Here is a 13,855-nt window from a genome sequence, read left to right as displayed (position 1 = left end):
GTCGATGGCGGCGCTTTGCATGGATGGATCTCCATTATGTGTTTGGCGTGACGACCAGAAGTCTAGGTATGGAGGACTTGAGTCTTGGTTCGTACGTGTAGGGGGTTATGTGTGAAAGTGTTATTAGTTATCTTCTGAACCCTCCCACCTCTCACAAGATGCATTGATTTTGGATCCAACGCCTCACGGGCAAACTTTTCAGATTTTCACCACCAATTCATTTTTCCAGGATACGTTCCCTAGTAATAAAGCACGGAGTGAATCTGTCGGGTTCACCGTCGCGGCCTTTTTTCACAAAGGTCCCTGTGCTTTTTAGTATTCAACCCGCAATCCATGGATAAGTGAAAAACGATTCGTCCACGCCGTCTTCCTTTCGTCGGAGCAGTGGAAGGAGCGCCGGGGAGGGGGACACTCCACGGCGGCGGTGCTTGGGGCTCCGACGAGCGGAGGCGAGCGGCGAGGGGAGAAGCTCCGCCATCAGCCATGGCCGTTGTGGCTTCGCGTGCGCCCGCGAGCGGCTGCGCGTGGCTGGATGATGCGCGCGCGGCCGCCGAGCTTCGCCGACCGGACTCCTCTCGTTGCAGCAGCCACGCCGCCGTCTCACCAAGGCTAGGTTCGCGCGCTGCGTCGAGCTCCGTCGGACATCTCAGAAACGTTTGGTTCTCCTGTGCTTGTACGTTTCAATCGCTAACCTCCAGCTCCCGTGTACCAGGGAAAAGGGGATCCATGGAGATGAGGAACTAAGGTGGAGATGCGGCGAGGCGGAGAAGGAGTGCAGATGAAGGGCGGCTTGGGGCTCGTGGCAGACCGGATCCAGCTAGGGGGGGGGGGGGGGGGGGGTCGGATTCGTCGGCTGGCGACGCGAGGAGCTCACGGCGGAGCTCCAGCGCCATGGCTCCGGCAGGAGACGTGGCGCACGGCGGCGACGGCGGCTCTCCTCAGGAGGATCTCGGGCATTGAGAGGTTGGGCTGTGTGCTGCCCCAAGGACAGAGCCCACCGACTGCTCGTCATGGGCCACCACCACCACGCCTTCGACGGGATACGACCTCCACCACTCCAGCGAGCAGGAGCATCGTGGTGGCTGCGGTCTATTGAAATCTTAGTTTCTTCATCTTCTTTGAGATTATGTTTTGTTTGCATCTGATAATTGGGATGACCTCCTTTCTTTCAGGTTTGTACTGTTAATTAAGATGAACTTGAGTGACGAGGATGATTTAGAAAATTATATCTTCTGACCAGATAAAATCAGTGTTGCCGATCTGAGTTGATTTTTTTGATAAAGGGAGCTTTAAGATGTTAGTTGATTTGGAAGATTATGTCTCTAGACCGGATAAAATCTGTGCTGCTGATGTGAGTTGATTTGGAAGATTATGTCTTCAGACCGGATAAAATCAGTGTTGCTGATGTGAGTGCCTTTTCATTATGCTGAACATTCTTTGTCACTTGTACTACTTAAGCAGAAGAAATTTCATTGCGTCAGCTGAATTAGAAAATGATAATGATTCTTTAAATCCTTTACTCTTAAAAATGTACCTTCTGCTCACCATACATTTGTTTCATATATATTGACACCTATAATAGCAGTAGCAATGCCTGATTATGACATGTTATGTAACTGCTTGTGTAAATTAGGCACCCTTTTCTGCCTCCTTTGTGTTATTCACTGTGTCAATCTTTTTAAAATTGCTGCTATTTGCCAGGAAGTTGGCATGCATGCTGTCTGCAAAAATCGGTATGCTATCCCCCAAGGAATTCGAGAAGGGTTACCGAACCAACTTCCAGAAGCTTTAGACAGACTTTGACTTCTACAAATGACGCAACAAACTGTTAAAGAGGATGCTTTATTTCATACGGGTGACAATTATTAACACTAGAGTTGAATTTGTGGACAGTCGCCTCTCACAGTAATATCCTTGTATATTGGTGCTCCTATAGTGTGCACATTCAGTCTCATCGGTGTTGTTAAGCTACTTGCCTGTACAATTCCACGGAGCTCGAGTGTCATGGGAGTTGATTCCCTGCAAGAGAGAAGAATTCAAAAGGGAGAGAAGAAGGAAAAGGATAGGGCGGCGGGGTCGTGGGTACATGCGCGCACTAAAGGATGCAGACGAATGGCTCGGGCAGGACCACAGGAGACGTGGTGCACGGCGGCGGCGGCTCTCCTCGGGAGGAGCTCTGGCGTTGAGAGAGGTTTGATATTTGAGATGTAGTGCTACGTGTTTGCTCTCCATTTTTGTAGGATCAGAATTTCAGAATACGCTTGTTGATTGTTTTACTGTCAATTTTCTGTATATTGTTAGTGACTAATTATTTCCTAATTTTGTTTATTTAGGTTGAAGAGAATAAGTAAGGCCAATCTTTGAGCAGGAGAGTGAAAAGATCCAAGAGTGATACATCCAAGCACTTGATTTGAGTCAAACTTGGTTTGCTGTACAGAATTCCACCATATTTGTCCACACAAATAGTTCTTGATATTTAGTTCAGATTGTTTTTCTCCATAGTTCAGTGTCTACATCTGTATTCTCCTAATATAGTCATACTGTCCATTTTATAAAGTGCAAATGTACTTTGGCTAATTGATTTTAGTAGACCTCCTGTTTGTACAGTATGGATGAAATTTGACCTACCAGTATACCTATAAAGATATTAAGATTGGATACTTAAAAATCCTATACGAACTTTTGTCTTCAACATGATTTCACAATATATAGTTTTATGACATTTCAGTAAATATATTCAAGTAAAATATTGGTGGTTAAAGCCGGATTATGGAGATCTTACCAAAACAAACAACTACTAGGAACTGGATCAATGTATTGGCGATGAAATCACCTAGGATCAAAGCGGAGGTGCCTGCTTTCTACCAAGAAATTGCATCTTCATCAAATGTTTATGTCTTCCTTTCTTCCTTGACAATCTGAATCTGAATACTACTTTCTTTTCCTGGATGTAGCTTCCACTATATTATATAGCTACCTTCCATGTCTTTTGTGAACCCAGTTTGTAGTGTGCCACTCTGAAGCTGAATTCTTCCTGTGTACCCAGTTTGTAGCGTGCCACTCTGAAGCTGAATTCTTCCTGGGTGTATCATGCACCTGTGTCTTCTTGCTGTATATTCTCAAGTCTAAACTGCGGATTCTCAAAGGCTTTGGACACCACTTCGACATAAAAAACAAAGATTTGGACTATTTAATTTAGTGACATTGGTCATTGTCACAAAGATTTGGAATATTTAATTTAGTGACATTGATCATAGCTGCCTGCTGTTTTTCTTCACAAACCATCTCTGGCTTTTGGCGTACACGGTACACCGTGACAATTCTATCTTGGTTCTGGACAAATAGGTCGACATGTTCTTCTATTATCAGGAGTATCATGCTTTCACTTGCAGTTCGGTTATTAAGCTAAAGCTAAAGACCTAATTGTACTGTCTAGAGGTGGAATGGCTAAGCTCTCTTTATGATCCTTTCTGCCGAATATCTTGCAAATGCCACACTAAAGTGCAGGAAATTATTAGGTGTGTGGGTATCAGTCCACTATGTTCTTATGTCTATGGATCTGGGAAATGTTGACGCTTTTTTGGTTTTTGTCACAAAAATGTTTGTATAGGATTTCATCTTGAATATATGTAGTTCTAAAGTAATACTACTTCCCAGTTAGTTCATTGAAGTAATGATACAATCAATTGGATGTTTTTCTACAGTTATGGATCTAGCGGAAAAAATGTTGTTTCGACATCATTGTTTTTCTCCACAGTTCATTGTCAGAATCTTTATTCTCCTAATACATTCATATTGTCCATATAAGTGCATCTTTTAGTTCGTAAAAGTACTTTGTACTTTGCCCAATTGATTTCACTAGAGCACCTTGCAATTATTGGTAGTCTTGTGCTCAATACAGTTTATAAAGAAAAAGAGTTCTATCTTTGTGTTTCTTCCATGGCGATAAAACTGAATATTTTCGGACAGGAGTGTCACACAAGGCATGACGAGCTCATGTCAAGCACCTAGGACAAAGTCGTCAACAAGACAACATTGCATGCTTGGTTTTTTTTTTACTAACTAATTGAAGTAACAAGCAGATACCAGTCCATCGTTACACCACAAGGCAACATCTTGGCGTTGCAGGGTGAGAGGCTGTGGTGGATCGGAATTGCTGGCAATAGGTTTCGTTGTGTCAGGTGTGGGCTTGCGGCAAGCCTCTCCGGCCTCCTACCCTCGCATTGGGGTCGGTACACGAAAGAGGGGTAACTGAAGTACTAAACAAAGAATATATGAAACTGTAAAATCAAGTGATTTTTCCTTCCATTGCAAAATCATTTTGTTTTTCCCGTTACAACGCATGGGCACATTTACTTAAAAGTGTCCCAATTTTTGTGAATTTTATTAAAAATAAGGAAAATTTCACAGTTTCTCAAAAAATAAAAAATAAAACTTATGGACAACCATTCCATCCAATACTCTCTTCCATCAGACAAAGAATGCTAAGTTGCTTCTTCATGTCCAAACTTCATTCTACAAAAAGCAATAATCAGTATAACCTTATTATTAATGTTTATTAAAATTGAATATAAAAATGGCGCATAAAGCAGGTTGTGCTCTTTTTTCCGCCCGGTGCAACACACGGGCATTTGTACTAGTTTTTACCTAATAATAAAGCACTGATTGACTTTGTCGGGTTCACCGTCACAATACGCTTCTTCCCATGAATTTACGCTTTCAGTTTTTCCACTTATATTATTTTCTACATCCGAGGTGGTATTATTTTACCACCACTATTTCGTACGTTTTGCGTCCTCCCTCGACCGAATTTCACAGGCCCAGTTCGTGTAGCCTTTTCTTTTAGACAAGCCGTATGGGCTCTTGTATGGACGCCGGCCCACTTACAACCGGAGAAGCAAAAATAGTACTAGCATGTTCAGGATCGAACTGGCGACCTCTATGGCTCTATGGTATTCCAGAAGGCTAAGGCCTCCTTTGGTTTGGAGGAATTTTATAGGATTTTCATAGGATAGGATTTCTATAGGAAAAATTCCTTCAGAGCTCTTTGGTTTGTAGGAATGAAATCCTATTCCTATGAAGGAATTCTTCCTATCCTCCACATTTCATAGGAAAACAAACATTAGCCTAGACTCAATGGAAAAAATCCTATGGTGTGAATCAAAGGGCATCTCTTTTTCTATTCCTATTTATAGGATTTGAGATGCATGTCATCTCATTTCCTATGACTTTCTTATTCCTATGATTTTCCAATCCTATGAACCAAAGAAGGCCTAAGTTTGTGTTTTTTGTCTTAGTCCCACCTCGCTCCAATAGATACAATAGCACCAGTTAAAATACCTGTGCAAAACTTGTACCTACGTGGGAGCTGGGAATTTGTGGGCGTGACGGAAACTGGATTGTGGGGCATGCTAACGGTACTTGTGGGCTGCTTGTTGTAATTAAAGAAAGGGAAAGACGATTGTGGGCTTAATTAAAGGATGAGGAAATTGCTGGGGGGCTCGCTGCATGACAAAAACAAAGGATGGCTTTCAGGTTCGGCTCTGATCCAAACACGGATCAAACACGTGATAGGCTTTCAAGGCAGTCAATTTCATATGCAATCATCTCCTGGGAGTAAGTCTCACTTGGGACGGAGGGAGTAACAGTAAACGTAAACCCACTACACTGGCACCATTATTCATGAACAGTTTTTTTATTCTTCGTATGTGCATCTTAGTGACTATAAAATCTTCCTTTCCTGCACCTAAGTTGCTGCTTCTTTTCAGAAGACCTGATTAATCTGCTTAATTTGGTGTGACAAATGATTGAATACTAACATGTTTTCTGACTGATTGCTATTAGTTATCATCTCTGCTTGATATGCTTATAAGTAGTTGTGCTGAAGGCCCACAATACAAATATTTAGTCAATGAAGAACAACCACCAAATAAACTGTACGACTAATGGTGGTTTGTAGCCTCCTTCATTCTGAACGTATCATTGTAGTTTACTTCATGTCTTATCCAAAATCCAGCTACTTTATATGGTAGGACCCTGTCCTGTGATTTCAATCATCCTCTAGCCCTTTGGAGTGACTCATCAAGTAGGGTATAAAATGATTGATGGTTTAGAACTGAATCGGCCTCTTGTTGCCACTCGGTTGAGGTCAAGCCGAAGGTTGTTTCAACTCCGACAGGGGCAGGTATCATGGATGGCTTCAGCCTACGTTGCGATGGGATCCACACTCATTCGTATTAGCACTACCGTTATGAAGGCGAGCATCATGGACGGTTGCGGGCACCACTACAACATCGCTGACTAAATCAAAGTCTCACAATGCGTCAAGGTCATAATTGCCATTCTTAAAAAGTCCCATTGACCTTATACATATCACTTAATTATTTGTTTGGTTCATTCAGCTGCATTGTTGTCTGCCACCTGGTTTATCACAACTGCTCTTTACTCTATAGTGAAGCACGGGCTAAGGTTTCGTAAAAAAAATCCCGTTGCAACGCACAGGCATTTTTGCTAGTAATAATAAAGCACGGATTGACTCTGTGGGTTCACCGTCACAATACGCTTTCTTCTCATGTCATAATACGCTTTTACGATTCGTATAGACAAAATCATAAGATTATTAATAATTTGGGGATGTCCTATATAAAATTGCTCTCATTTTCTACTTCGTGCCGCGTCCTATATCGATTGCGTTCGGTGCGTTAAAGACTGTTGGGCCGTCGGTTGTATCCTCAGTTGGGCTGGGCACTAGTAGAAAAGGGGGCAATGGTCCATGCCAGGTCAGCCCATTAGTCCCGGTTCAATCCAGAACCGGGACCAATGGGGGCATTGGACCCGGTTCGTGAGCCCCGGGGGCCGGCCGGGCCACGTGGGCCATTGGTCCCGGTTCGTCTGGACCTTTTGGTCCCGGTTGGCGGGACGAACCGGGACCAATGGTCCTCGCTCCTGGCCCACCACTATTGGTCCCGGTTGGAGGCATGACCCGGGACCAAAGGCCGCCCATTAGTCCCGGTTCATACCACCAACCGGGACTAAAGGGTTGGTCCTCGTTGCGGCCAGAGTTTAGTCCCACCTCGCCAACCGAAGGGGGCTCACACCGGTTCATAAGCCCCTCCCTCTCTGCCTTGTTGAGCTCCTCTCAAAATGAAAATAGATGCCCTTATACAGGGAATTTGACCTAAATTCATACTGAATTTCTCTGAAGTTAGTAGAAATTTATTATGAATTTAGGTTTAATTTTCTCTATAAGCGCATCTATGCTCATTTTTTTAGTAAAGTTAATCACAACTATTTTTTCTTCTATTTATTTCTGAGTAGTTTTTTATATAGTTTTTTTCTTTTCTGCTATATTTATTGTTTTCTATTTATTTCTGAGTTGTAATAAGTCATTAAAAATAAAAAAGATTTTAGTAAAGTTAATCACAATTATTTTTTCTTCTATTTATTTCTGAGTAGTTTTTTATATAGTTTTTTTCTTTTCTGCTATATTTATTTTTTTCTATTTATTTCTGTGTGGTAATAAGTCATTAAAAATAAGCATCTTGCTCATTTTTTAGTAAAGTTAATCACAACTATTTTTTCTTCTATTTATTTCTGAGTAGTTTTTTATATAGTTTTTTTTTCTTTTCTGCTATATTTATTTTTTTCTATTTATTTCTGTGTGGTAATAAGTCATTAAAAATAAGCATTTATGCTCATTTTTTAGTAAAGTTAATCACAACTATTTTTTCTTCTATTTATTTCTGAGTAGTTTTTTATATAGTTTTTTTCTTTTCTGCTATATTTATATTTTTCTATTTATTTCTGTGTGGTAATAAGTCATTAAAAATAAGCATCTATGCTCATTTTTTTAGTAAAGTTAATCACAACTATTTTTTCTTTTATTTATTTTTGAGTAGTTTTTTATATAGTTTTTTTTCTTTTCTGCTATATTTATTTATTTCTGAGTGGTAATAAGTAATTAAAAATAAGCATCTATGCTCATCTTTTTTAGTAAAGTTAATCACAACTATTTTTTCTTCTATTTATTTCTGAGTAGTTTTTTATATAGTTTTTTCTTTTCTGCTATATTTATTTTTTTCTATTTATTTCTGAGTGGTAATAAGTCATTAAAAATAAAAAAGAGGCGCAATGCTAGTTAATTCGCTTCAAGTCTTTCGGAATAGTGTAAACTGTACTGCACATAGCTCCGTGCAGTCTACCCTATTCCTCAAGGCTTGAAGCGAACCAACGTGCAGGTGAGCATTGAGCCTCTTCTTCATCGTCTCTGCACTCAGGGCTTATAAACAGCTGCGAGTGCCTCTCGCTTGGCGAGGTAGGACTAAAAAAACAGCTGCAGAAAGAATCAGCTAAAAAACAGCTGCAGAAAATAAATAAGTAATTAGATGGGTCCATTGGTACGGGTTGGTGGCTCCAACCGGGACCAATGTCCCTCTTTAGTCCCGGTTGGTGGCACCAACCGGGACCAATGCCCCTCTTTAGTCCCGGGTGGTGGCACCAACCGGGACCAAAGGTCTTTGTTTCCCGGCCTTTGGGCTGCTGAAAAGAGGCCTTTGGTCCCGGTTGGTGCCACCAACCGGGACTAAAGGTGGCATTGGTCCCGGTTTGTGCCACAAACCGGGACCAAAGCCTTTGCTATATAAGTAGCACTTAGGAAAATTTCAGAACTGCATCCCCACTTCGATCTCTCCTCCTCCTCTCCCGACGCCGCGCGCCGTCCCCTGCCGCCACCTCGCCGTCGCCGCCCCGCCCCGACGCCGTCGCCTCCCCGCCCCGCCCCGACGCCGTCGCCGCGCCGCCCCGCCCTGCCGCCCCGACATCGCCGCCCCGGCCAGCGCCGCCCGACGACGTCGCCGCCCCGCCGCACCTCGTCGTCGCCGTCGACCTCGCCGTGAGCAACTTTTTATGATTTTTGTTAGATTTTTTTTAGATTTTTTTGTAGTTCATAGATTTTTTTGTTAGATTAGATATGTAGTAATTTAGATATGTAGTTCATAGTATGTTAATTTAGATTGTGCAATTAATTTGTTCATATTGTGTTAGATTTTTTTTTTGTTAATAGATTTTTTGGTTGATATTATTGTTGAATATGCATGTTTGGTGATATTATTGTTAATATATTTTTTTGGTGATATTTAGATTGTGTAATTAATTTTGTTCATAGAATTTTAATGATTTTTTTGTTCATAGTATTTAGAAAAAGGAAAAAAATAAGAAGAGAAAGTGTTTAATATAATTAGTTAGAAAAATACTAGTTTATTTTTAGTAAGTACTATTTTATTTTATTTATAGTAAGTGCTTCATATATAGTTGAACTAGCTAGTTGATTTAATAAACTAATTTATTTTACTATATATAGAAGTAGTTTGTAGTAAGTGCTACTTTATTTATAGTAAGTGCTACTTTATTTATTTATAGTAAGTACTACTTTGTTTTTAGTAAGTACTACTTTATTTATTTATAGTAAGTGCTTAGTAGTTGAACTAGATAGTGGATTTAATTAATAAAACTACTTTATTTAACTATATATAGAAGTAGTTCCCGCATCGACGTCGGCGATGCCTATCCCGCATCCTCGTCGTCGTCGACTCGGCGGTGGAGGCCTGCTTGATCAGGGCCATGTTCGGGACTGGGCTCCGCCGGGCTGGTATTGGGAGGTGCTACCTTCCGGGGGACGTAGGTTGGTGAGGAGGCAGCCCGTTGTTGACCCGATCCTTGTTTGGTGGCGGTCGCGTGGGCCAGTGATGGTGCTGAGGCTTCCGGACACCGCGGAGGTGGTACGTCACCGTGTCAGCGAGGAGGACGAGCACGTCCGTCGCTACATGGTTGCATTGGAGGGCAGGTTCGACAATACCTGGCAGGTTCTTCAGGGATCTCACTGGAGCTATGATCCTGTGATGGTTCCTTATCTTTGGGTGTCCACCGCCCGCGACGATACCCGTCGGGCGCTACGGTTCTAGTTGTATTAGTGATGCTATATTAGTGATAATATTCGACGATGTACGGACACCAAGAGATGATGTACTTTTGCTTATAATTATTGAATGCATGCTAATTTGAATACTACTTTATTTTATGATTTGGTTTTGCTTATTTTATGATTTGGTTTTGCTTATTGAATGCTCATATTGGATAAGTTCTCCTTCATTCCCGTGTGCTAGACAATTTGGTGTAATAATGCACTCGGGAATGAAAGGAGGAGCTACGTACATCACCGATAGTCAACCCGTGATTAATAATAATGATCTAGTTTAATATTTGAATTATGAACATAGGCCGGAAATGTCGTACTCGGACGACGAAAACCGCCCGGGGGAGTGCGACTGGTGCCACGACGACCGAGGTATGTGCGACAGGTTCATTGAGCTGGACGAAGATCGGCGCTTCAGCATTAAGCTCGAGGAGACCTTCGATGTTCATACGGTACGCAACGACGACAATAGTTTTTTTCACAATTAAGCACGACTTCAACTATTTTAACATGTATTTTTCATCTTTTTCAATTCGACTAGCTTATCCCATGCTTTGCAAGACGCTATGTCTTGGAGAGGATGGGTTTTGAAGACCATGAAAGTATGGAAACCAAAAAAATTATCCTAAGTACCCATCATGGTGTGGATTTTCAAGTAAAGCTGTACAATGCTCAGAGTGTAACCCATTTTGGTTGCAAAAATTGGGAAGCACTTTGCAAGATGTATGGTTTTAATGAGGGTATGCTTGTCACCATGGATCTTGGTGATCCTATAGTCGAGCAAGAGAGACCTTCGATTTGCGTACTTGTGGATACACCTCCGATTCTTCCCCCATGTGAGCTTAACATAGTTATTAAGTAATTTATATTGTTTATTTCAAAATAGTTGACAACTTATTTCCATTGACAGCTTATTTTCATTCTTCAAAGAATGTGCGGAAGATGGTAGACAGAACCTACTACACCGAAGGCTCCGAATTAACTTATCAGGAGAAAAATCATCTGATCGCATTTTGTACTGATCTTGAGAATTACAATATCAATCAAACTCCTCAACATTATGGTCAATACGTGCCACTAGTGCACGTGTTGAACTACGGTAACTACCATGGAGATACCCTGGTAAGATTTTTTACTATTACGACATCCGTGCATCTTTTTGCACACTTCTAAAACTAGTACATCATTGCTTTTTTTGATTTAAAAGGAAACTTTATTCATTTGAAATAACCAGTACATCGTTTGTGAGGATCATTACAATTTCATTTGGAGGTTCCTCAAACCAGTCGGAAGTCGAAGAAAATCTAGCTAATCTAGCAAGTTCATGAGCTACTTTATTTGCCTCTCTATTACAATGTTCGAATCTAGTCGTGACAAAATCACAGGCATAGTGGTAACAATCCTCGAAAACTGCTGCCGCCGCTCCCGTTGATTGTCCTCCTTCCTGCATGGTCTCAACCACCTCCATGTTGTCTGAGTTGATGATTAGGCGGTTACACCCCGCCCTTTGCGCCATTGTTAGGCCAAACTTGAGAGCTAAAGCTTCAGCCATCAAAACATCCGCACAATAGTCAATCTTTCCATTTCCTCCTGCAATGAACCTACCTTTGTGGTCTCTTAAAACTGCCCCCATCGTACCCTTCAGCATATCATGATCAAAAGAGGCGTCAACATTAAGTTTCACAAAATCCCTAGGAGGGCAGTACCAACCCCCCTTTTTCATCGTCGCCTTTGGAGATGATGCATTTACAAAGTTGGATGTGAGAGCTATGATCCCCATTGCTATCTGATTTGCATTCTGAGTTAATTCCTTATGCACTAACTTTCGTCTTTCCCACCATAGGTACCAAGCTGAAATAGCTATCATTTCACGTATATTTTGGTACCCCATAATACTCAAGTCTTGGTCTGGAAGAAGTAGAAGGTATTCCAATATTGCCTCCCCGGCAAGATCAACCTCACAAGCTTTATCAATAATCACATCCATCCCTAGTCTCTTCCAAACCTCCTTTGCTTTACTACAGAGGAAAAGCATGTGTTTCGTATCTTCTAAACCCCGAGAGCAAGTCGGGCAAGAGGGCGAGACCTTCATGTGTCTATTAGCGAGTGTTACCCGGCATGGGAGAGTGCCATGTAATGTACGCCATATAAAATTTTTAACTTTTGCTGGGCAGGATAACTTCCATATCTGACACCAAATAGGATTTGGTATGCTTCGCCCCATCCCATTAGAATATTTGAGTCTACTCCCATACTGATAATTCCATTCCACCGAGTAAGCAGACCTTACCGAGAACATACCATTTTTTGTGTAACTCCAGGCAATGAAATCTGTCATATCATATTGCGAAAGTGGGATTGAAAGAATTCGTTGTGCGTCAATGGGCCACATAGTTTGTCTAATCAGATCCTCGTCCCAATTGTTGGAAGCAGGGTCAATCAGGTCACTCACTTTTGATAGCAAATGGCTCCCCCTAGGGGTCACAATCTTCCTAGTGACACAGTTTGGGATCCAGGCATCTTCCCAGATATTGATGTTATGTCCATTACCCACTCGCCAAATATAGCCACGTTTCAGAGTAGTTATACCTGCCATAATGCTCTGCCAGGTGAAAGAAGCGCCACGCTTTGGCTTAGACTTCAGCAAATCGCCATCAGGGTAGTACTTGGCCCTCAGAATAGTGGCACACAAGGAATCAGGATTATCAATAAGACGCCATGCTTGTTTGGCGAGCAAAGCCAGGTTGAAACAGTGGATATCACGGAATCCCATTCCACCTTGGTTTTTTGGTACACACATTTTCCACCAGGCCATCCAGTGCATCCTCCTCTGGTTCTCCTCGTCACCCCACTAGAAATGCGCTATCGCGTCAATGATTCCTTTACAAATTTTTTTAGGAATTTTAAAGACCGACATTGCATAGGTAGGTATGGCTTGGATCACAGCCTTGAGTAGGATCTCCTTCCCCCCGGCGGACAGTAATTTTTCCTTCCAACCACTAATTTTCTTAACAATTCGTTCAATCAGAAATTTAAAGCAGTCTGATTTGTCAGCACCCACGTTGGCTGGTAAACCCCGGTATTTATCATTCATTGCCTCCGTCATTATATTCAGCGTTATACACATTTCTTCTCTGATCTCAACCGTTGTATTAGGGCTAAAGAAAATGCTGGACTTTTCCACACTTACCAGTTGTCCCGATGCCGCACAATATAAATCTAAAGCTGATTTCAGGGCCGCCGCACTATGCTGATTGGCTTTCATCAAGATCAATGAATCATCCGCAAAGAGAAGATTTGTGACTGGCGGGGCGTCCCTACATACTTTAACTCCTGATATGTTTTCGTTTTCCTCGGCATGTGTCAGCAATGCATTTAACCCCTCTGTGCATAGCAAGAAGAGGTATGGTGATAGCGGATCACCCTGCCTCAGTCCTCTAGTAGGCTTGAAGCTCTCACTTTCCTCTGCATTGATCCTTACTCTGTATTCGACAGTTGAGACATAGTGCATAATCAAATTCACCCATTCTTGATGAAAACCCAATCTCAACATAATCTCTTTCAAGAAAGGCCACTCGACTCTATCGTATGCTTTGTGCATGTCAAGTTTTATGGCACACAATCCCTCTCTATCTTCTCTTTTGTTCTTAATTGTGTGAAAACATTCATAGGCCACTAAAATATTGTCCGTTATCAGTCTTCCCGGTACAAATGCACTCTGTGTTGGGCTAATGATTTCTGGTAAAAAAACCTTCAAACGGGTAGCCACCATTTTTGCAATTATTTTGTATACCACATTACATAAGTTGATCGGTCTAAATTGTGTTACTTTTTCTGGTGTATTAATCTTAGGAATCATCACGATGGCCGTATCGTTCCAACCTG

At 41.8% G+C, this 13,855-nt stretch overlaps 1 long non-coding RNA gene across 1 annotated transcript; it reads left to right on the top strand.

Moving 5' to 3' along the window:
- Positions 1–347: 347 nt before the first annotated feature.
- On the top strand, positions 348–2,556 carry LOC123116735 (uncharacterized). The gene is made up of 4 exons (XR_006457163.1): positions 348–613; positions 713–1,406; positions 1,702–2,191; positions 2,334–2,556. It is a non-coding gene; the product is annotated as an uncharacterized lncRNA (long non-coding RNA).
- The last annotated feature ends 11,299 nt before the right edge of the window (positions 2,557–13,855 follow it).

The sequence above is a fragment of the Triticum aestivum genome, chromosome 5B, assembly GCF_018294505.1.
Source record: "Triticum aestivum cultivar Chinese Spring chromosome 5B, IWGSC CS RefSeq v2.1, whole genome shotgun sequence".
NCBI classification, from domain to species: Eukaryota; Viridiplantae; Streptophyta; class Magnoliopsida; order Poales; family Poaceae; genus Triticum; species Triticum aestivum.
The sequence above is the reverse complement of the archived record's forward strand: the minus strand, read 5'-3'. Positions and strand labels throughout refer to the sequence as shown.